General features: G+C 32.9%; 1 protein-coding gene across 2 annotated transcripts in view; it reads left to right on the forward strand.

The window, feature by feature from the left end:
- OLA1 (Obg like ATPase 1) overlaps positions 1-25,224 on the forward strand; it is a 226,959-nt gene that overhangs the window by 146,217 nt on the left and 55,518 nt on the right. The gene's annotated exons all lie outside the window — the stretch shown is intronic.

Below are 25,224 nucleotides of genomic sequence, written 5' to 3' on the forward strand. Positions count from 1 at the left end.
TCCCTTCCTCTCAAGACACTAAACAACTTGATTTTCTAAACAACTCCTTCATTTAAAGGTGAGAAAGGAGTCAATAGAGCAGGGGAAAGAATGCTGCGTTCTTTACTGTCATATTATGTCCACTTGATACTTGACTGACTGGAGAAGTTCCTTTGTGTAATTAATATTAAGTTGATGGGCCTCTCAGAATTGGTCAACAAAAAGAATAATAGATATGGATTTAGGAGATACTGGTTGAATCCTGATTCTTATGCTCTCTCTTTGCAAATTTCGGCAAACCACTTAACTTTTGACTTTCCTGACCCCAAGAAGGTTAGCCTTTAACTTAAAACACCCTTTTCCTTTTTGATACCCTCCCTCTTCTCTCTAGGTTTCCATGGTACTGTTCTCCTATTTCTTCTCCCATCTTTTTATTCTTTTTTTTTTCCCCTAAGGCAATTGGGGTTAAGTGACTTGCCCAGGGTCACACAGCTAGGTAGTGTTAAGTGTCTGAGATCACATTTGAACTCAGGTCGTCCTGACTTCAGAGCTGGTGCTGTATCCATTGCACCACCTAGTTGCCCCTTCTCCCATCTATTTAATCACTCCATCCATTTTAATTTTGCTAGATCTTCATCTAGATCTTGCCTGGCTAAAGGTGAATCTTCCCACTGCTTTGTAGTGAGTCCTCTTCTCTTCCCTCACTATATAATTTCCTTACTGATCTCAACTCTAGTGATTTAAATTACCATTTCTATGCTGATGATTTTCAGATCTATTCATCTTTCTATCTCTGTCTCTTGGCTTCTTTGACTTCCTAAAAATACCATTTTTTTTAGAAGCCTTTCCTGATTGTCCTACTTAATTCTACTGCATTCCCTCCATATATTAATTATCTCCAGTTTATCCTATATGTAGCTTGTTTTTACATGGTTGTTTTTTATGTTGTCTCCCCAGTTAGTTTGTGAGTTCCTGGTGGGCAGGGACTATTCTTTGCCTTTCTTTATATCCTTAGTCTAGTAGCTGGCACATAGAAGGTGCCTAATAAAGCATTATCTAACTAAATTACTGACAGAGAACACAGAGAGAATTCTATATAAAATCCCTATTTGAAATCTCTGTTTCCTACAATCTCCTGCAATCTTAAAAATATAATAAATTCCCCACATCAAGTTCCAGTACTCTTCTTTTCTGTGCTTCTTTATGTGTCCCTTTCTCTGCGTGTTTTTAAATATTTCATTCACCCCCTTTTCTTCCTTAACCCTAATCTCCATTGTTCTCCCAATCCACCATGCCCATTTAAAAACTGAGAGAAAGAGGAGGAAAAAGCTTAGTAACAAATAAACCTAATCAAACAAAATGAATATACTTATTTGTCTGTGCTCACACGTTTGTCTGTCTCTTGTGTTCCTCTCCTCTGGCAGGAGGTGGTAATTTGCATATATTCACCTGGTTCTGCTCATTTTATTATTTAGCCTATGCTAACCAGGATTCTCAGAAATGTTCTCTATTTTCATTTTTTACCTTGGAAAAATAATCCAATACATTCACATGCCAAAATTTGTTCACCATTCCCTAATTGTCTAAAGCAGACCCTTACCTGATTTCTTCTCTCTTCTCTATACGTTTTCCTTTCCTTCCCCTTTTCAAGTAATACTTTTCTTTAAAAAAAAAAAAAAAAAATTAAGGTGACTTACTCCTACCCCTGATATTGAAAAATTAAAAAAACAACATATCCCATAATATGTAGCTACATAGTATCAACAAAACAAATTTCCACATTAACCAAGTCTGAAAATATGTCTTTTTTTAAAAAAATCATCATCTCTCAAAAGGTGAAGGGTTTTTAATCTTCATCTTTTGTAGTTTTGCTCATAAAGTTTCTGATTTTCTCTTGGCAGATAGATTCCTAAGTATTTTATACTATCAGTAGTTACTTTGAATGGAATTTCACTTTGTAACTCTGACTGTTAGATTTTGTTAGTGATATATAAGAATGCTGATGACTTATGTGGGTTTATTTTGTATCCTGCAACTTTATCTTCATCTTTTGGACCCAGGGTTTAATACTGCATTGATCAGAATTCTAAAGTCTTTCAAAGTTGTTTTTCTCTACAATCTTATCATTTTATAAATTGTTTATCAATTTCTGCTCACTTCACTTTGCATCAGTATATAAGATCTACCCATTCTGAAATTCTGAAGAATTTTTTTCTTTCTTTTTTTTTAAATAAGTTTTTATTTGATGATTTTTGGCATTTTTACATCTTTATCATTTCTTCCAGTATCCTTCTCCAGAATCCTCACACATAATAAATCTTTTTTAAAGGCAAAAATAGAAAGGAGAGGAAAAAAACCCAGCAAAATTTATTAATATACTGCCTCCTCCTCCCCCCCCAAAGACCTGAAATTAGGAACATGTATCATACTCATGGACTCCTACTCCTGCAAAGGGGTAAGGCTTGGGGAGTAGTAGAGGTGTCTTCTTATAGCTCCTTTTTTGAAATATGATTTTTCATGTCTTATGATGCCATAATATTCTCTTATAATCATATATTATAATTTGTTTAGTTATTTACTAACAGGACAATACCCACTTTGTTCCCAACTTCTGGTCACTATGGCAAGAACTGCTATAAATATTTTGTATGTACCTTTCCTCTCTCTTTGATTTCTTTGTAATATAAGCTCAGTGGTTATATAGCTGGGTCAAAGAGTAAGCACAGTTTGCTATAGTTCAAATTGTTTTCTAGAATGAATGGACCAATTCACAGCTCTGCTAGCATTGTAGCAGTATACCTTTTCCTACAGACCCTCTAAAATTTGTCATTTTTCTCTTTTGTCATCTCTCCCAGTCTGTTGCTGTTATATAGTGATTTAAGTTTTAGCTCTTTTTTTTTTTTTTTTAATCAGAGGTATTTAAAAACACTCTATTTCAATAAAAAATCATTGCTATCTCTCCTCCCCCATCCCTTCTACTGTGGGATTACATTTAGCTTTTGTGTTAGATAAGTTATTCTTGGTTATAAATCCTATAACTTTTGTCCTTTCGAATATCATATGCCAAGAATTCTAGAGTTTAGTAAGTAACCTCCAGGATTTTTCTATTCCTGACTAGTTCTTTCTTTATTTTACTTTATTTTAATTTTTTAAATAGATTTGTCATTTCAATGTACTAACATACCCAAATATTCTTTAGGAAAAAATCTACTTCATGATTTATAAGTTTTTATAGTCACATTTCCTTTGGAAAGTCATATAAGTATCAGGGCCATAAACTTAGGAAAACAGTAAACTATTTATTAAGACTGTAGAATAATTTCTTTGTGTCATTGATTTTTTTTTTTTTTTTTTTTTTTTTTTTAGTATCAAGTGATCCTAAAAGTGTAGGATTTCTGTATTTTGGGTAGACATCATGTAATTGTTTTGTTTACTTGACATCTCAAACAGAGTTTTTTAGGATGAGTATGGATAGTTTGGGAGCTACACTATTGCAAGAAGTTCCCACTTTTGATTTCACAATTCTGTTGAAATATGTTAAATATTTTTAATTAAGAGTTTATGGCATAAAGTGTGTCTTTAGAATTATTTTAATTTTCTTGATTATTAATTATAAACCTATAAATTTGTTTTTTTATCAAAATGTATTTTTGTAATATCCTGAATGATACCTTGAAAAATAACAATTTGAATATTTTTATTCAAAATCATAATTTATAAGTCAGTATTTTAATATGTTAGAAATAAATTTTGAATGTGTGCCAAAATTCTTTTAGGGGCTTTAGAATAGAGGACATTTAAGAATTTGTCCATGGAGGCAAGGTTCCCACTATACAAACTTTTAATATTGTATTAGAAACTATATAGAAAAGAGCTGAGAAAGAGATTAAAGGAATAAAATAGGCAATGAGGAAGCAAATTATCACCTTTGCGATACATGATGGTATACTTAGAGAACCCAGAATTCTGCAAAAGTTATTAGAAATAATCCACAACTTTAGCAAAGTTGGGTTAAAAAAACCCAATAAGTCATCAGATTCTTATATTCATAAAAAACCAAACAGCGAGTTACAAAGAGAAATTCCATTAAAAACACTGATAATATAAAATTTAGGAACCATTCCAAGGGAAAATCAGAAACTTTATGAGCAAAATTACAGACCACTTTTTACACAAATTAAGTCTGATTAACAATTGAAAATATTAAATGCTCTTGGATAGGGCGGAAATAAAAAATGACAATATTACCTAAACAATCTATTTATTTAGCTATACCAATCAGACCCCAAAAAACTATTTTAATGACCTAGAAAAAAAACAACAAAGTTCATAGGAAAACAAAAGGTCAAGAATTTCAAGGGAATCAATGAAAAAAAAATCAAATGATGGTGGCTTAGTAAAAGATCTAAAATTATATTATAGAGCAGCAGTTAAAAACTATTTGGTAGGCTAAGGAATGGATTAGTTGATCAGTAATAGATTAGGTTAAGGGACAAACACAAATAGCAACCTAGTCTTACAAAAAAATCCCAGCTTTTGGGATAAGAACTTACTGTTTGATAAAAGTGGGAAAATTGAAACAATATAGAAACAGGATTGATCCAACTTAACCGACCCAAGATAAGGTCAAAATGGGTTCATGACCTGCATAAAGAATGAAATTATTTAAAAATTAGAGGAACAAGGATAGTTTATTGACCGGAAGGGAAGGTCTTTATGACCAAAGAGAACTAGAGATCATTATGATCACAAAATAGAAAATTTTGATTATACCAAACTGAAAAGTTTTTACAAAACAAAACTAATGGACAAGATTGAAGGAAGCAATAAACTGGGAAAAATTTTTAAGAGGTTCAAGCCCCCCCTATATAGAGAATTAACCTAATTTATAAAAATCGCCTTCTCCAATTGAAAAATGGTCAAAGGAAGAACAGACAATTTCAGATGAAGAAATTGAAACTATTTCTAGTATATGAAAAGATGCCCAAGTCATTTAATCAAGAAATGCAAATTAAGACAACTCTAAGATATTATAACACCTGTCGAGGCTAAGTGAAGGAAAAAATAATGATGATTGTTGGAGGATGCAAAACGGGACATTGATGCATTGTTGGGGAGTTTGGAAAATCCAACCATTTTGGAGAAGTTTAACTATGCTGTTATCAAATGTGATACCCTTGATCCAGCAGTGTTCTACTGAATATCCCAAAGAAAAGAAGGGAAAGGGACCCTTGTGCACAATGTTTGTGGCAGCCCTTTGTAGTGGCTAAAACTGGAAACGTGGATGTCCACAGTTGGAGAAGGGTTGAATAAATTGTGGAAGAAAATTATGGAATATTATGTTCTGTAAGAAATGACCAACAGGATGATTTCAGAAAGGCCTGGAGAGACTGACACTTAACTGGATGCTGAGGAAATGAGCAGGACCAGGAGATCATTATATACTTCAACAAAATACTATATGATGACCAGTTCTGATGGATCAGGCCATCCTCAGCAAATCCAGATCAACCAAATCATTTCTAATGGAGCAGTAATGAACTGAACTAGCTATGCCCAGAAAAGAACCTTGGGAGATGACTAAAACCATTACATTGAATTCCCAACTCCTATATTTATACACACATGCATTTTTGATTTCCTTCACAAGCTAATTGTACAATAATTCAGAGTCTGATTCTTTTTGTACAGCAAAATAATGTTTTGGTCATGTATACTTATTGTATATCTAAGTTATATTTTAATATATTTAACATCTACTGGTCATCCTGCCATCTAGGGGAGGGGGTGGGGGGGGTAAGAGGTGAAAAATTGGAACAAGAGGTTTGGCAATTGTTAATGCTGTAAAGTTACCCATGTATATATCCTGTAAATAAAAGGCTATTAAATATTAAAAAAAAAAAAAAAAAAAAAAGTTTGTCCAATAATTTCTGAGGAGCAGTTTGACTTGGTGTATCTGAGAACCTTCATTGTAGGGAAGATCTGGCCTCAAATCTTGCCTTTGACCCATACAACTGTGTAATTGTGTGCAAGCCACTTAACCTCACAGTTCCCCAGACAAATCTCTAAGCCTTGCAGACCAGCTGTAGATTTGTATGATTAAATTCATAATGAAGATGACTTCAAATGAATATTTCCTAAAAAAATTTTATTTTCACATAATCTTTGCTTTTCATTGTGAGTTTTTTCTTCCTGTAGATCATCCCAAATCCAAGAAAAAATCATTAGTTAAATGATATTTTTTTGTTTTCTCATTAACTCTTTCATCCCTCATTTCAGAGTCCTTATATTTTCAAATTTGGGATTTGATCAATCATTAATTAAGATTACAATATTCTCTTTTCTTCTATTTAAGTATTTTTGTGTGTACGTGAATTACTATAAAATAGATAACAACATTTAGTTTCAGTTGCAAGTAGAAGACCAAGCATTTATTAGCATGGTTCCTAGACTTTAGTCTAGGGGATGACCAAGGGGACAGCTTCTGTATTACTACCTATAATACTATCTATATTACTATTATTATCATAGATAATAGTATCTGTATTATACTCTATTCACCCAATCTCTAATATTTGAGGCTTTAATATTAAATTTTAACTTCTTTTTCTAGTTTCCATAGCTAATTTCCCAATTCCTAGTAATTTTATTGCTGTAATTATCTAACTGCCTTTTTTCCTTTCTCTTTCCACTGCCACCACTTTTAGTATATGCTCTTATTTTGGCCCATTAATTATTTTATTTATTTATTTATTTGTTTATTGAGATCAAATTGTGAAGTATTTTTTTAAAATAATAGCCCTTTATTTTCAAAATATATGCAAAGTTAGTTTTTAATATTCACCCTTGCAAAACTTGTTCCAGATTTGTTCTCTTTCCCTTTCCCCTACTCCCTCTCCTAGGCAACAAGTAGTACAATAAATGTTAAGCATGTGCAATTTTTCTATACGTATTTCCACAATTATCATGCTACACAAGAAAAATCAGATCAAAAAGGGGGAAAATGAGAAAGAAAACAAAAAACAAACAACTACCAAAATAAGTGAAAATACTATGTTGTAATGCATCCTCAGTCCCCAATCCTCTCTCTCTCTCTCTCTCTCTCTCTGGGTACAGATGATTTTTCTCTATCACAAGATTGTTGAAACTGGCCTGAATCACTTTTCTTTTGAAAAGGGCCACATTCATCAGAATTGATCATTGTATAATCTTGTCACTGTGTGCAATGATTCCTTGGTTCTGTCCACTACCATTGCCTAACTTTCAGGGCACTTTTTAATTTACTTTTTATTTCATACTGCTCTACACAATGCATTCCAAGCTTTACCTAAACTGTACTATAAAGTCTGTCCTTGCCTTTCCTTACTGATTTCCCTTTGTTTATAAAGTTATCTATCTTTCTCGTTGAATTGTTAATTGTTCTTTCAAACTTAATTTCATTACTACAACTTTTATATAATCACGACCCTTTCACAGTAGTGTTCTAAAGCCAACTCAGCCTAGCTCTGCTGATTGTTGATTTTGATGTGAGAATTTATATCTTGCAAATCAGTAAATGATATAAATCAGGGCTCAGTTTATTGCTTTGTTGATTGTCTGAACTTAAAATAGTGATGGAGAAAATGTTAATAATGAAGATTAAGTTTGAAAGTGGAGAGAGAGAGAAAAAAAAGAGATGGAGGGAGGGAAGAAAGGGTGAGGGGAAAGAGAGGGGAAGAAGGGTGTGTGTCTATTTTTCTACTTTAGAGAGCCAATTGTTAGCATACTTCTACCCTTTTGGGATCAGCGTTTTCCTTCTTAGACCTCATAGTAGTTTTGTATTTCTCTAATTAGCACTTGTCTTGTATTCTATGTATTATAATTATATCTGTTTCATACTTCTACCAACTTGTGAAGCCATGAAGACAAGACCATTAACTAGTTCAGACTATGTATCTCACTCATCCATTATCTTAATACATTTTTCACATAACAAGTACTTCATAAATATTTATTAAAATGAATTAAAGGTAGAAAGATGAGAAAGGGGGAAAGGACATTGTTAGAAGATAAATCTAAAGGGGCTAAAACATTGAAGAACATAAGCATGCAAGAGAAGCTTATTAAAAAGAAAATATTTAGTGATATTGGGGGGAAAAAGTAGCCAAGAAACTCCTGGAAAGCTGGCAGAGTGAGTGTATTCAAAAGATTAGACTATTTATAATTTCAAAAACAATGGAAACACTGGAATTTAGTTGACTTAGCATCATTAAAAATGAGCTCTTAGAAATTTGAGTGATGGGACTAATAAGGTGATATATTAGACATTTTCTTTGATCTTCATAACCTTTCAAACTAATTGAGAAATTGTACATATGAAAATAAAAGTTTCAGCTGTTTCCATCATCTAAGACCAAAAATTCTAATGAAGTATCAAACCATTGATTAAGCAGCAGATAAAATTTATACCATATCCCTAATGCATTCACTCAGGACCTCCTAGCACATTGGCTTATGCTTTAGCAAGGTGGCACAAGATATAATCAACTCTGTTCCTTCCTTCCTATTCAAAAAAAGAAATATAAATAAAAGGGCTAACTCTAGTTGTAGCATGGTAAATAAGTGGCAAGAAAGCTTGAACCAAAATAAGCCCAAGTTTTTTCACGCTCTACTCACAAAGATAAAGATTTCAGAAAGATGCTCCTTAACAGAGAATTGAGAACAGATGGGAATGAGGCAGTATACTAGCATCTGTTTGTCTCCAACAGGCCTGAAGCAAAGAAGACTGGCATCAATCTATGGCCAGTTCTGTCCCTTCAGAAATTACAGGGGAAAGAGATTGTGTTTAGAGAGATTTTAATTTCCTAACTTAGGAGGAGACTAAGACAGCTTTAAGGCCTGCCCAAAAGAAAAATTCCATCCAAAGGGAAAGGATCAAATAGTGAATAAGAGAGGATTATAAGATTGTTACTATTTCTTTGTAGTTTGTTCTCAATGAGGATAAATGACATAAGGAAAATGATGTCTCCATTTGTAAATTAATTGGATTTAAATGAGGCAGAACTGTGCAAGGTCTTCAGTCTCACTCTTTTTTCATAGGTTGGGATGATTGGTAACTGCCTCAGATGGAATGGGAGATCTTTATTTTTTTAAGCTAAAGTCTTAGTTTGTCTGAGGCAACATCCATTCATTAATTAAAGATAGGTAAAATTTGAGGCAAAAGATGGCCTAGTTTACTTTAACAAAATCAGTTTGAGAATTTTTGATCAGAACAGAAACAATTACTATTTACACTTACCATGAACTATCAGAAACCAAACAATGAACAAGTGAGGCTTGGGCTAGGGCATATAATTAGCCAATCAGTGAGAACCAGAATGATTTGGGTTTAAAGACATAGTGAAATAGTTTCATTTGAATTCCAATAGGCTTTATCAGAACTTGGTTTTCCAGAGCTATATTTAAAGAAATCATAAATGAAAACTGCATAAAACAAAAGAGTTAATTGTCCCAGTTTTTCAGGACTGGAGATGGGGAGAGAATCACTAAATAGAGAAGAAAAAGAAATCTAGTCCTCAACCCAAAGATACCCTGCAAAGTAGAAGTGATCAGAATTTGTATTCCTTTGGACAGGGCACCCCACATGTAAAGGTATGACTTTGAAGAAATACAGCAGTACCCAAGTGTAATTGGCCTGATGGGTCCCCGGGGAAGAGGGGCAATTGCTACTACTCTTCCCCCACAGATTGTTGTCCTTAGTTCTCAAAGAGGATCAATGACAACAAGAGAATGAGGTTTTGACTGCAAGTGAATTGGATTTAAATCAGGCAGAGCCACCAGCCTTATTCTCTCCCCCACAGTCATCAGCGTCTAGTGGCAAAACATAGGTCAAGGTGACTGGTGATTCTATCAGAGCACTTAAATAACTAAAGATCTAGAGAAAAAAATTCAAAGACTTGAATACAAGAAAACAAACTGCCAATAAAGATAGTAATATAACAGAATGAAATAGTTCTTCGGCATCATCTAAATGAGTCAACATCTAAAACGAATGAATGAGTGAATATTGCAGTACAGAGATAATTTAATCAATATCAGATGAGGATAAAGATCCTATAAATTCCCAAGAGAGCATAGAACAACAGCAGAATGTTCCTAAATGATTTGAAAGAAACAAAAATTTTGAAAACAGTGTATGACTTGTATAGAAAAGTAATTGGCAAAATAGAAAAATTTCACTCAGAAGTAGCAAACCTCACCAAAACAACAAACCAACCAACCAAACAAACAAACAAAAAAAAGACAGCCAATTGAGAATGTAAATACATAGATATAAGGAATGGTCTAGAGAAAGAGAACCTAAAAACAATAACATTAAAAGAAAAAAAATCTATAAAAGCAAAACATTAATTTTTCAGAGAGGCTGCTCAGAACAGAGAATTTAAGAATTATAGCTTTCCCAGAAGAATGTGACTAGAAAAAAAAACCTTAACACCATGATACAAGGAAACTATTCAGAACTTCTCAATACACAAAAAAATACCAACCTAAAGAAGCAACAGATAACCTCCAGAAAATCAAACCAAACAAAACCCTATGCTGCAATAAGACACATAGTGGTAAAATTGAGCAATTTCAATGACAGACAACACATTCTGCTAGCAACCTGGAGAAAGACCATTAAATATAAAGGGAAAGAAATTTGAATAACCCAGGATTGTTCTGTACCCACCAGGAACCACAGGAGGTAATGGCATAATATGTTCCATTGAGCAGAGGAGCTCAAGATGGTCCTTTTAAGGGCACAAGGTGACCTATTCTGCAAACCTGAGCTGTTAACATTGATGACAAACGATGGATATTCAATAAAGAGGTCTTTGAAGCCTTTGTACAAAGAAAACTAGTTATGAGATTATTTGCCTTGCAAACATTTTTTCCTTACAACTGAAATGAAACCAAGGAAGGAGCAAGTAATGAAAATAATTAGCCTTTTTATTTTAAGGGGGGGGTAACTCAAAAAGTGATGCACTTATGGGATAAACAACAACAAAACCACAATAGCTGAGTTTCAGAGATTACTATATAAAAGTATGCAGATAAAGAATGAGATTATAAATAAATTAGAAGAACATAGGATAGTTTACCTCTCAGACCTGTGGAGGAGGAAGGGATTTGTGACCAAAGAACTAGAGATCATTATTGATCACAAAATAGAAAGTTTTGATTATATCAAATTGAAAAGCTTTTGTATAAACAAAACTAATGTAGACAAGATTAGAAGGGAAGGAATAAACTGGGAAAACATTTTTACAGTCAAAGGTCCTGATAAAAGCCTCATTTCTGAAATATATTTATTATAATTGACTCTAATTTATAAAAGTATGCAGAGACAAGGGTGAAACATAAATAAAAGAGCAGTTATGGTGGAAGAATAGCCTGAAACCTTTGGACCAAATCTCACAATACTCCAAATACAGGTGAATCAATCCAACTGTAGTCTTTCTGAAAAAAGAAGTGAATAGGAGAATAATTTATCTATAGGAGAATAATCTGTGAAGGCAAAAAGAAGGCTTGAAATACATGTAAAGTAGGAAATCTATTTTCACTGTTATGAGTTTGATCCACTGAGGAATGTTCTCATAGGAGAAGTTAGAGCCTCTCTAATGGTAGATTAGATCTTATAATAGCTATAATTATATGGTACTTAGGTACACCATTTTTCATTTCTCAAGAAAAGAAAAATTGAGACTCATGGGGAAAAGTGGACACCCAGAAGACTGGAAGAGTATGTGGCAATTGGGAGAGGAGTGATCATGAATAAAGAAAAGCATATTAGTTGTATAGATGGGTCATCATGGGGCACTATGGGTCAATATTTCTAGTCTCTCTTACATTTATAAATTGTTGCTAAGATTGAAACACCAGGGTGGGGGGAAAGGGCATAATGAGAAGAATCTATAAGGAAATAAATTTTTTTAGTGAAGGAAACTAAAAATTGGTACCTTTAAGGGACTAAAGAAAGAATAAATAAATATAAGGGATATCAGAGAAGCAAAGTCTAGAATAGGCAGGGATGACAAATAATGAAAAGAATGAAGGGAAGAAATCCTTTTAAAAAAAAGGTATCGAAAATGAAATAACAAAAGACATCAAAAGGGAAGGAAGGAAGGGGAATTTTACTTCACTACTTAGTTGAGAGAAGAAATGGAATAAGTTATGAAAAATTGTATAACTATGGAAAAGGAGATGAGGTTTAAGGATGAAGGGAAGAAAATCTTTTGGAATAGGGCTGACCTTGAAGCTTGTTAACCTAAAATAACTGGAAAGACAAATTACTGTTTTTACACAGTAATAAGGGAAAAAATACTAATTCAGGAATAAAATATTATTAGAAACAAATGAAGGAAAATTGAAACTTAACTCATTTTAATATGAATAGATTGACCAATCCAGTAAAATCAAGAAGAGTGATGATTGAATAATTTGTTGCTTTGTAGGAACAGCTTTTTAAAAATAGACATATTTAGAATAAAAATTAGGCACTTGAACAAATTTTAATTTACTTTTAATTTAGGTAAATCTAGAAAAGCAATAGTTGCAGTCAGTAGGCAAAGAAAAAAATAAGAATTTGCAACATGGAAAGATATGAATGGGGAAAAGATTTTACTGAAAGAAACCATGGAAACAATTTTATTACTAAATTAATATTCTCCAAAAGCTTTAGCATTTAAACTCATAAAGGAAAGATTAGGTAAATTATAAGAGCATATAGATGGTAATTCAGTGGCAGAAAATTTTATTTATTTATTTATTTATTTTTTAAATTTAATAGCCTTTTATTTACAGGTTTATATGCATGGGTACCTTTACAGCATTAACAATTGCCAAACCTCTTGTTCCAATTTTTCACCTCTTACCCCTTACCCCCTCCCCCAGATGGCAGGATGACCAGTAGATGTTAAATATATTAAAATATAAATTAGATACACAATGTATACATGACCAAAACGTTATTTTGCTGTACAAAAAGAATCAGACTCTGAAATATTGTACAATTAGCTTGTGAAGGAAATCAAAAATGCAGGTGGGCATAAATATAGGGATTGGGAATTCAATGGAATGGTTTTTAGTCATCTCCCAGAGTTCTTTCTCTGGGCGTAGCTGGTTCAGTTCATTACTGCTCCATTGGAAATGATTTGGTTGATCTCGTTGCTGAGGATGGCCTGGTCCATCAGAACTGGTCATCATATAGTATTGTTGTTGAAGTATATAATGATCTCCTGGTCCTGCTCATTTCACTCAGCATCAGTTCATGTAAGTCTCTCCAGGCCTTTCTGAAATCATCCTGTTGGTCATTTCTTACAGAACAGTAATATTCCATAATATTCATATACCACAATTTATTCAGCCATTCTTCAGCTGATGGGCATCCATTCAGTTTCCAGTTTCTAGCCACTACAAAGAGGGCTGCCACAAACATTCGTGCACATACAGGTCCCTTTCCCTTCTTTATAATCTCTTTGGGGTATAAGCCCAGTAGTAACACTGCTGGATCAAAGGATATGCACAGTTTGATAACTTTTTGAGCATAGTTCCAAACTACTCTCCAGAATGATTGGATTCGTTCACAACTCCACCAACAATGCATCAACGTCCCAGTTTTCCCGCATCCCCTCCAACAATCATCATTATTTTTTCCTGTCATCTTAGCCAATCTGACAAGTGTGTAGTGGTATCTTAGAGTTGTCTTAATTTGCATTTCTCTGATTAATGACTTGGAGCATCTTTTCATATGACTATAAATAGTTTCAATTTCTTCATCTGAGAATTGTCTGTTTATATCCTTTGACCATTTTTCAGTTGGAAAATGGCTTTATTTTTTACAAATTAGAGTTAATTCTCTATATATTTTGGAAATGAGGCCTTTATCAGAACCTTTGACTGTAAAAATATTTTCCCAGTTTATTGCTTCCCTTCTAATCTTGTCTGCATTAGTTTTGTTTGTACAAAAACTTTTCAGTTTGGTATAATCGAAATTTTCTATTTTGTGATCAGTAATGATCTCTAGTTCTTCTTTGGTCATAAAGTCCTTCCCCTTCCACAGGTCTGAGAGGTAAACTATCCTGTGTTCCTCTAATTTATTAATAATTTCATTCTTTATGCCTAGGTCATGAACTCATTTTGACCTTATCTTGGTGTACGGTGTTAAGTGTGGATCAATGCCTAGTTTCGGCAGAAAATTTTAATATCCTTCTGTCAGTATTGGAGAAATCTAATACAAGCAAAATGGATGATATTGATTCAACAAATTATTGGATAAACCAAAGGCAAAAGATTTTCGGACATCTAAAAGCAATCTGCTAAAGAATATATAGTGCAAAATACAATATTTAAACTTGAAACTAGTTGTTTTTTTTCTAGAAACACTAATAAAACTGGTAGACCTTTAGGCAATATAATTAAAAACAAGCACAAAAAATCAAATTAAAAAGCTGTAAACAAAAAAAGTGAAATTACATCAAAAGCAGAGGAAACAGCAAGGCTTTATTATGAAAACTTAATTGCTTTTGTAGTTGTCCAGTTGTTTCAGTCCTATCCAACTCTTCATGATCCCCATTTGTTTTTTTGTTTTTGTTTTTTTTGGCAAAGATACTGGAGTGGTTTACTATTTCCTTCCCTAGCTCAGCTGAGACAAACAGGGACTTGCCCAGGGTCACATACCTAATTAAATAAATGAACCTGGATTTGAACTACAGAAGATGAGCCTTCCTGTTTCAGCCTGGAACTCTATCCCCTTGCACACCTAGCTATTCAAACTTAAAATAAGAGGAATATATTCAAAAACATAAAATAAAAATAGCCAAATGGAGATCTTTAGTACTATAATCTCAAAAGAAAAAGAGAGAACTGGTTTTAAAGGACTAGCAAAGGGATTCCAGAATTTAGGATTCAGAATTCCAGGATTCACAGACGATTTTGGTTAAAATATTAAAGCACAATTAGCATTAATAAATTTTATTAAATTTGAGGAAGAAAGCACCATATCAGTTCCCTTTCAGAAGTCTAATATAGCCTACTACCTTAATGAGAGAAAGAGAAAACAGAAAGAGAACTATTGAGTAATATCATTGCTATATATCATTCAAAAATGTTAATTATAATTTTGTCAGACTGCAGGGATTTATTCAAAAACTTATTTACTATGAACAAGCTGGATTTATAACAGGAATTAAAGGATATTTTGACATTATGAAAATAATGAACACAGTTTATTATAATAAAAGCTTAAAGCCATGATTTCAATAGACAAAGAAAAAAAAATCTTTGACTAAGAACAATACTAGTTTTTGCTAAAAACCCTACAAAGTATAGGAATATCACAGATTAAATATGCAAAAAGAAAAAACAAGGATCATTTTTAATAGAGCTACATTAGGATCTTTCCCAGTAAATACAATAGTAAAGCAAGTATGCTCACTCTTGTCACTTTTATTTGATATATTTCTGGCAATGCTATTTTAGCAATAAAATGATAAATAAAGGCAATAAAGATAGGATTGAATGAAATTTTCCATTTTGCTGATCACATAGAAAACCATAAGGAAATTTTCATAAGTAAGGCCAAAGGGGAAAAGGAGAAAAGAAAAAGTATTTAGTAGTCATTTTGTGCTAAGCACTTTGAGAATATCATCTCATTTGTTAAATAACTGCAAAATAATTAAAATATCTGGGGATCAGTTCACTAAAGCTCATATAATATTTTGCATAGAGTTTATTAGGAGGATTATTTAAAGAAATAAAGACCAATGTAAACAACTGGAGGAATCATCATTAGTCACGATTGGGCCATACCAATATGATAAAAATAATACTAATTAACTTACAATTATAATGCAATGTCAATCAAATCATTGAAGGTCTGGTTTACAAGTCTCATCAAAATAATAACATTCACTTGAAAAAATTAAAAATCTAAAATATTGAGGGAAATAAAATGGGTAAGGCAAAAAAACAAAAACAGTGGAATTCAATAGTTGATTGTTTGCTAGACTACATAAATTACTTAGGCAAGAACTTGCTTTTTGATTTAAGAAAAAAACTTATGGGAAAACTGGAAAGCTGTATTTCATAAATTAGGCTTAGCTTAAGACCTTATACCATATTTCATAATTCATTCAAAATGAACTCATGACTTCACTATTAGACATCATACTATTAAAAATTTGGCAGTGAAATACATCTTGCAGCTATGGATAAGAGAAGTATTCTTAAACAGAAATGAAACTAGAGGTAGCAACAAAAGATAAAAATAGATAACTTCCATTACATGGGCCTGAAAGGTTTCTGCACAGACAAATTAAGGCCAGTAGTTGGATGGAACCAAATTTTTTTATGCTGTTGGAGATATGAATCAATATAACCATTTCGGAAAACAACTTGGAATTATGCAAGTAAATTGATAAAAATGTCCATACTCTTTAATCCAGAGGTCCCACTGCTAGTCTTAGACCCCATAAAGGTCATTGACAAAAAGAAAATCCTCATAAACACCAAAATATTTGTATCAGCACTTCTTATGGTAGCAAAGAATTAAAAGCAAAATATATGCCCCTCATTTCAGGAAGTCTATATAACGTTTTTGGCATATAAACATACTGAGGTATTTCTGTTCTGTAAGAACAAATTAGTACATACCAGAAAGTATGGAAAGATTTACATCATGAGACAATACAGAGAAGCAGGATTAACACAGTGATAAATACAGTGACTACAAAAATGTAAATGACAAGATCAACCACAAAGAGAAAAATGGGAAGTGAATGTTACAGTATTACAAAGAGCAGGACTTCGAAGAAAATATGAAAACCCCAGTTAGGGTTGTGAAGATCTATTAATGTGAACACTGCATGTATTTTCAGGGTTTTTCAGTGTATTAATCAGTTTTACTGAATTTTCCACCGCTTTGATCTTTAAAAAAAATTATTATTTGTCACATAGGATAACTCAGGAAAAGTGAAGGAAGGATTACAGATAATGTAAAAAAATTTTAACATGATTTTTTAAAATGATCAGATGTTTTACAGGCATTCTTCAGCCTATTTGCCTGTAGTCCTAGATAATTGTCCTTGTATAGTAATGTTCATAGTAAGCCATTCAGACATATGAAACATGATAATAGATATTCTTTATTCATTTATTTTTTTCCCCAACTGTGTTGCTAAATTGACTTTAGATCTTATTGAGGAGGTTCTGTGGTATTATGAAGTTTAATACAATTATCTTCATTTTCTTATAATTATCATCATTTGTTTAATGAATTATTGTGGTCAAAAGTATTTATGACTTGTTAATCAACCTTCTGGAATTGAGTTTTTCCCAACACTTTTGTCCCATACTTTGACAAGAGATAATATTTTGAGTCTCCATACCCATATTTCATGTGTTTTCAGCTTTGATAAACCACCGTCACTTTGATACCATAATGAATTATTATTATATTGTTTAAAGTTTTTTGTTTATGGGAAAAGTTGCAAGCAATTTACCAAAAAGTTTTTGGCTATTTTCACCATAAATTAAATCTTATATTTTCCCAGTTAGAAGAAAGTATTTTTATTGAATGGCAAAATAGAGACAAATTAACAATGTCATTTTCTTTTTGTATCTAATGTGTTAGCAATTTTCTTTAAGATGCCAATGGACTTGACAACTGTTCGTGGATAGATATGAAGAATTAGATGTATGTAGTCCTTGTCATCAAAGAATTTAACCTTTTATTTCATTTTTCATCTCTTTTTACTTTTTCTACCCTAGCTCTTTTAACTAGCTCTTTGACTCATTTGATAGAGTGAAGAAATTAGAGTCAGGAACACCTGAGTTCAAATCCTACTTCAGATAATTTATTAGCTATGGAATCTTTGGAATCTTTCTGTCATCAGTTTCTTCATATGTAACATGGATATAATGGTACACCCTTACTATAAGTTGTTGTGACAATCAAAATAAGTTAATTTTTGCGAAGCATTGAAGAATTGTGTAAATCATTATTATTACTATTATACTATACTATAATATTATACTATTATTTTATTTTGTTTATGTTTTTATGCCAGTGGTATCTTCCAGAATAATTCCAAGTTATTTTCTAAAACATTTGCATCACTTCCCAACTTAAACAATACATTTCTATTTTTAATCCAAGTTCTTGGTTTCATTTCTCATATTTTAACTTACAACTTTGACTTATTTCCTATTTAATTTTTAATTCTCATAAGAATAGACTGAGAATGAATATATGCCAAAATTCCATTCAAAACTCTAAGATATTTTAAAAATACTGTAATACAAGTTTTAAAACATGCTGTGTTTTAATACAGAGTAATATTAAATGGGAAATCTTGTCAAATTAAATTCAGGGACTGTGGAGCAACTATTTCATGCATTAATCTCTTTACCTTTTTTGAAGTGCTGCTTTTAAAACTTATTTTCTTATGAAAGAGCAGGTATAAATGTTTCAGAGTCTGATTCTTTTTGTACAGCAAAATGGCGTTTTGGTCATGTATACTTATTGTGTGTCTAGTGTATATTTTAATATATTTAACATCTACTGGTCATCCTGCCATCTAGGGGAGGGGGTGGGGGAGTAAGAGGTGAAAAATTGGAACAGGAGATTTGGCAGTTGTTAATGCTGTAAAGTTACCCATGCATATATCCTGTAAATAAAAGGCTATTAAATTAAAAAAAAAAAAAAGAAAGAAAGAAAGAGCAGGTATACTGTATATATATTCTTCTTTGAACTAATACTGTGAGATCATTTCCTGAAATTAGATTCTCTCTATTTTTCTTAGGTAATATAAAATACTTTCTATAATTAAGTTACTCCATAGATTATATGAATCAAGATGTGATGTAATTTGTAAAATAGTGGAGTGGATTTACAACAGGATAAATTTTCTTCTAAATTTCTTTTTAAAAAATTGTGGAAAATAAATGTGATTTAAAAGAGATCCATAAGTTCAGTATAATTTTTTAAAACTATCTCTCCTTGTCCAGCCCTTTTATCTATTCCTTTGCTACATCATTATCCATGTCCTATTCCCTTTGCATAAGTGTATCATAGGACTTTGTTATTGATCTCTTCTTCTTTATACTTATTCATTTCTGAGTTTTTCTAATTCTCTTGAGATTAGCCTTCAGTTTTATGTAGATATCTCTGAAATCAAAATATTTCATTTCTTTCCCAAAGTCATTTCTAATATCACCATCAATCTATAACATCCTTAACTTCTCATTTCCAATTAGTCATAAAGTCTTATGCATTCTAAAGCCACAAGGATCTTTTGCATCTACACGCTGCTCCACTCATCATAACCACTACCATGATTCAGGTCCTCATCAACTTTTACCTACACTTAATTAGTTTTTTTATTTCCAATTTAAAACACCTCCATTCCTAAATGAGCATTTTCATATACATAGCAGAACAACAATGCTATTTGGTTTTAGAAAATATAACATAACTAGGGACATTAGGTGGCTCAGTGATAAGAATACCAGCTCTGGAATCAGGAGGACATTAGTTCAAATGTGACCTCAGACGCTTGACACTTTACACTAGCTGTATGACCCTGGACAAGTCACTTAACTCCGGTTGCTTCCCTCCCTTCAGAAAAGTGTATAAAAATGAAGTTTACAATTTCCAGTAAATTTCACAATGTTTATACTTTTATCTGAACTTTATTCTTTTTTCTTAATATATTTTAATATTTCTATGTTTATCTTTTTATATCACTAATTACTTGTTCCCTGTTTTCTCTCCCCCATCCCCTTATACAAATTTAAAAAGGGGGGGGGGGCAGGAAAGAAGCTCTTGGATCAAATAAGCATAGTCAAAACAAATCCTCACAGTGGTCATATTTAAAAATATATATAGATTCTATTTTCATCTATAGCATTTTACTCAGTTTTTCCTGGTTGTAAACTTATGTTGTTTACCTTTGGGTATCTTATATTCCAGGGTCTCTTCAGATTTTTAAGTAGCATCTTCCAGGTTCTGTGCCATTTTGACTGGTTCCTTGGTACTTAACCTTCTTCATTCTGGTTGCTATTAGTATTTTTTTTTTTTCTTTGACCTAGTAGCTCTGGATTTTGATTAGAACTTTACCTTTTGGATTTTTTAAAAGCCATCACTGAATTGTTTCTATCTTTGTTTTGCTATGTGATTTTAATTGATGGGAGCCAGTTTTCTTTATGATATATTGAAATATTTCCAGGCTATATTTTTTTATGATGATTTTCAGTAAGTTGTTTTTTAGTTCTCTCTTTTCTAGGTCAGTTTTTTTTTTTTCTTTTTAAAAAATGTTTTGAGTTTGTTTTAATATCCAGTTTAGTTTTTGGGAACTGTTGATTACTTGGTTAAAATTTACCACTTTCTCCTCTAAATAATTCTTTTATTTTTTTTCTCCAAAGCTTCTATTTCATTTTTTAAAAATTGCTTGTTTTATTTCATATATGTATTTTGTAGTCTTTGTTTAAAATCCTCTTTTTCCTCTTGAATTTTTGCTTGTCATTTGTATAATACTTTCACCTAGGTTGCGTTTTAGGGTATCTCTTATGTACAATAAATTTTTAGAAATTATTTTTGTGCTAGATACAAAATAAGAAAAAATACAAAAAAGGAAAGTTAAAAAAAATAAGAATATTATTGCCAAATTTCAGAAACTCCACATCAAAGATAAAATTTTACAAGAAATAAAGAGAAAAACAATTCAAATGTGTTAGAGATACAATTAGATAATAATATTCTTATGTGTTTTCCACAAAGAATCTTTGACGTGGTGATCAGTGGATTTTTTTCTGTTTCTGCTTTCCTATCACTCCAGGACAATTTTCTTGAATTATTTCTTACATTATGGGTTAAGGTTCTTTTAAGACATTTAACACTCTGTTCTGTTTTTTCATTCTTTATATTTTGTTTTGTTATCTTTTAGTCTCATAGCTTTGCTGGCTTCCCCTTTCCCAATTCTAATTTTCAAAGAATTGTTTTCTTTTTTTTAAGACACTGTATTCGCCTTTTCTAATTGGTTAACTTTTTTTTTCATAATCTATTTTTCTTGCATGGTTTTTATTTTTATTTTTTCTCAGTTTTTCTCACTTGATTTTTAAGTCTTTTCTGAGTTCTTCTATAAATTCTTCCTGGACAAATAGCCAATTTATGTTACTCTTTGTGGCAAAAGAGGCTTTTTTTTTTTTTAAACTGCACTGTCCTCCTGAAGATGAACTCTAGTCTTCCCAATTCCCATAGTAAGTTTATATGGTTGGGTTCTTGACCTGCTCTTTTTTTTTTTTTTTTTTTTTTAAATGAGAAGTGTTAGTGTAAGGGGGCAGTGGGTAGGGATGGTACTCTAGCTTCACTTCAGCTTTCTCCTCAGATCAGGAACTCCAAATCAAGAGCTCCGCCCTTGAGCAAGTGCCTGCCACCAGCAGAGCCGGGGCCCCATTGCCTCTACACTCACTGGGTGTGCTTTTTCTCTTCTCACTCAGGGCCAGGTTTCAGCAGCACAGTTTGGCCTGGTGTTTCTAATTAGCCAAGGTTCCCTCAGTCTTTCTGGACTAACTACATTGCCCTAGAGGTGAAAGTTTTTGTGATTTGGGCTGAGGCTCCAGACAAGCCACTGGGCTCTTTCTGGATTATTCTGGAAGGACCCCTGCTCTGTCCCCCAAATCTTTTTTATTTTTTGCCAGTCTGTTTGCCCTGAGGCACAAATTTGTTTTCTTTGTGGGGGAAATCTGGAGAGCTTTAAATTTTCTGACCTATTCCGCCATCTTCCCAGAATCCTCCTCCTCTACAGCAATTCTTTATAATAGTGGGAACTTAATTCAATTTAGTCATTTCAGTTATAATTCTTTTTTTTAAGTATTTTATTATAGCTTTTTATTTATAAGCATGGATAATATTTCAGCGTTGACCCTTGCAAAACCTTCTGCTTCAACTTTTTCCCTCCTTCCCCCACCTCCTCCCCTAGATGGCAGATAGACCAATACATGTTAAATATGTTAAAGTATATGTTGAATGCAATATGTGTATACATATTTATACAGTTATCTTGCTGCACAAGAAAAATTGGATTTAGAAATAAAGTAAAAGTAACCTGAGAAGAAAAACAAAAATGCAAGCAGACAATAACAGAAGGAATGGAAATGCTGTGTTGTGGTCCACACTTATTTCCCATAGTTTTTAAGCTAGGTGTAGTTGGTTCTCTTTATTACTGAACAATTGGAGCTTGTTTGGTTCATCTCATTGTTGAAGAGAGCCATGTCTATCAGAATTGATCATCATATATTGTTATGATTCTTACAAGGTACTAAGACAGTGGAATTGATAGAGACAATAATTATCTAATTTAGCATGGTTCAGTATGATTGATCTGATCCTACAAGGAGATGTTATGGGCCAGAACTTGAAACAAGGTACTAAGTGGAATTGAGGAGACAATGGTTAAATCTAATTTAGCATTGATTTAATCCTACAACAAATAATGGTTTCCTAGTGATGTAATGATTGGAGTATACACAGTTCACAGCATAATTAAGAAGCTCTCAGGCCAGACACAAAAGCCCACCAGCTCACTCTCAGAGGCAGAGTCAGATTCATTCGAACTTGCACTTTTGTGCTGGCTGGAGATAATGGGAAGACCAGAGGCTGAAGCTGGTAGAGGCAAAGGACTAGCGGCAAGAGTACCAAGATAAAGTCAAAATGGGTTCATGATCTAGGCATAAAGAATGAGATTATAAATAAATTGGAAGAACATAGGATGGTTTACCTCTCAGACCTGTGGAGGAGAAAGGAATTTGTGACCAAAGAAGAACTAGAGATCATTATTGATCACAAAATAGAAAGTTTTGATTATATCAAGTTAAAAAGTTTTTGTACAAACAAAACTAATACAGACAAGATTAGAAGGGAAGTAATAAACTGGAAAAACATTTTTACAGTCAAAAGTTCTGATAAAGGCCTCATTTGCAAAATATATAGAGAATTGACTCTAATTTACAAGAAATCAACCCATTTGGAGAATTGATAAATGGCTAATGGATATGAACAGAATTTTCAGATGAAGAAACTGAAACTATTTCTAGTTATATGAAAAGGTGCTTCAAATCACTGTTGATCAGAGAAATGCAAATTAAGACAACTGTGAGATAACTACGACACACCTGTCAGATTGTCTAGGGCAACAGGAAAAGATAATAATGAATGTTGGAGGGGAAATTGGGACATTGGTGCATTGTTTGTGGAGTTGTGAATGCATCCAACCATTCTGGAGAGCGATTTGGAACTATGCTCAAAAAGTTATCAAATTGTACATACCTTTGATCCAGCAGCATTACTACTGGGCTTATACCCCAAGGAGATACTAAAGAAGGGAAAGGGACCTGTATGTGCAAAAATGTTTGTGGCAGCCCTCTTTGCAGTGGCCAGAAACTGGAAACTAAATGGATGCCCATCAGTTGGAGAATGGCTGAATAAATTGTGGTATATGAATGTTATGGAATATTATTGTTCTGTAAGAAATGACCAGCAGGATGATTTCAGAAAGGCCTGGAGAGACTTACATGAACTGATGCTGAGTGAAATGAGCAGGACCAGGAGATCATTATATACTTCAACAATAATACTATATTGTAATGCTTTCTTATCTAAAATATAAAGTTCTCTGGGAGCAAGTTTCTTGGGGGGCTTCTGGAGGAAGCCTTAGTTTCAGTTCAGTGTAATAATCACCTCAGATGCAGCCAGCTGTTAAAGTCCACATCCTTTATTGTCTCTGTCCAAGTCTTATCCTTCCTTGGGCCTGGTTAGCTTTCTTAAGAGGCCTATCTCTCTTAGTGTTAAGAGTGGGTCAATCCTTAGTTTCTGCCTACTAATTTCCAATTTTCCCAGCAGTTTTTGTCAAGCAGTGAATTCTTATTCCAAAAGCTGGGGTCTTTGGGTTTGTGAAACAATAGATTATTATAGTTATTGACTATTTTGTCCTGTGCACCTAACCTATTCCAACTGATCAACTAGTCTATTTCTTAGCCAATACCAAATGATTTTGGTAACCGTTGTTTTATAAAATAGTTTTAGATCTGATACATCTAGGCCACTTTCATTTGATTTTTTTTTTTTTTTCATTAGTTCCCTTGAAAGTCTTGACCTTTTGTTCTTCCACATGAATTTTGTTGTTATTTTTTCTAGGTCATTAAAATAGTTTTTTGGAAGTCTGATTGGTATAGCACTATATAAATAGATTAGGTTAAGTAGTATTGTCATCTTTATTATATTCACTCGACTTATCCAAGCGCACTTATTATTTTTCCAATTGCTTAGACCTGTCTTTATTTGTGTGGAAAGTGTTTTGTAGTTTTGCTCATATAGTTCCTGACTTTCCCAGGGCAGATAGATTCCCAAATATTTTATGCTGTCTACAGTTATTTTAAATGGAATTTCTCTTTGAATCTCTATCAGCTGTAGTTCTTGAATTTGGGCCCTTGTACAGGGGTTTCCTGTTCTTTACTGTGGGATAGTTGATACTCCATTGATACTATATCTTCTGGATTCCTGTGGTCACTTTCTCTCTATTACTCTTGGACCCCTTTTATCTCTGAGGACCAGAGAACTTTATGGTTCTTACTTACTTCTCAGGTCAGAGTGCTAGGGACCTCGGAACCTCAGAGAATCAGTCTCTGCTGCCAGTCCTGGTGTCTTCCTGGGTCCTTATTGTGAATTTCCTACTGTTCTTCTAATTTCTGATTTCTTTGGAGATTTCTCCAGAAAATCTTTGCAGGCTACACTTTTCTCTAGCCAGTCTTATCTGAGTTGTGTAGATGTGTTCTGGTTTATCCAATCACTATCCAGAAAGCACTAGCTTTTCTGGCAAGCCCATTTCCTACTACCTGTGGGTTTCTTGTTGACTTTTGGTGAAGTTGTCTAAGATAGAGGAATTCCCACATAGTAGTTTTTCATTGTGTTTCTTCATCATTATTTGGCTTGGTGCAGTTTTTAGGTTTTTGAAAGTAGATGTGTGGGAGCTGATGTGTCTGCTATTTTCCCCCCAGAAATCTCTTACCATCTGGACTTTTGTAGTTGCTTCATGATTGGTCATTCATTGTCTCTAGTCCAAGAATTCCCAACCTTTTTTTTTTTTTTTTTTTTTTTTTTGGCTCTTTGACCCTTTTGGTAGTCCAGTGAAGCCAATGAAATCCTCAGAATAGGCTTTTAAAATATAT

The sequence above is a fragment of the Sarcophilus harrisii genome, chromosome 3 (genome assembly GCF_902635505.1).
Source record: "Sarcophilus harrisii chromosome 3, mSarHar1.11, whole genome shotgun sequence".
Lineage (NCBI taxonomy): Eukaryota > Metazoa > Chordata > Mammalia > Dasyuromorphia > Dasyuridae > Sarcophilus > Sarcophilus harrisii.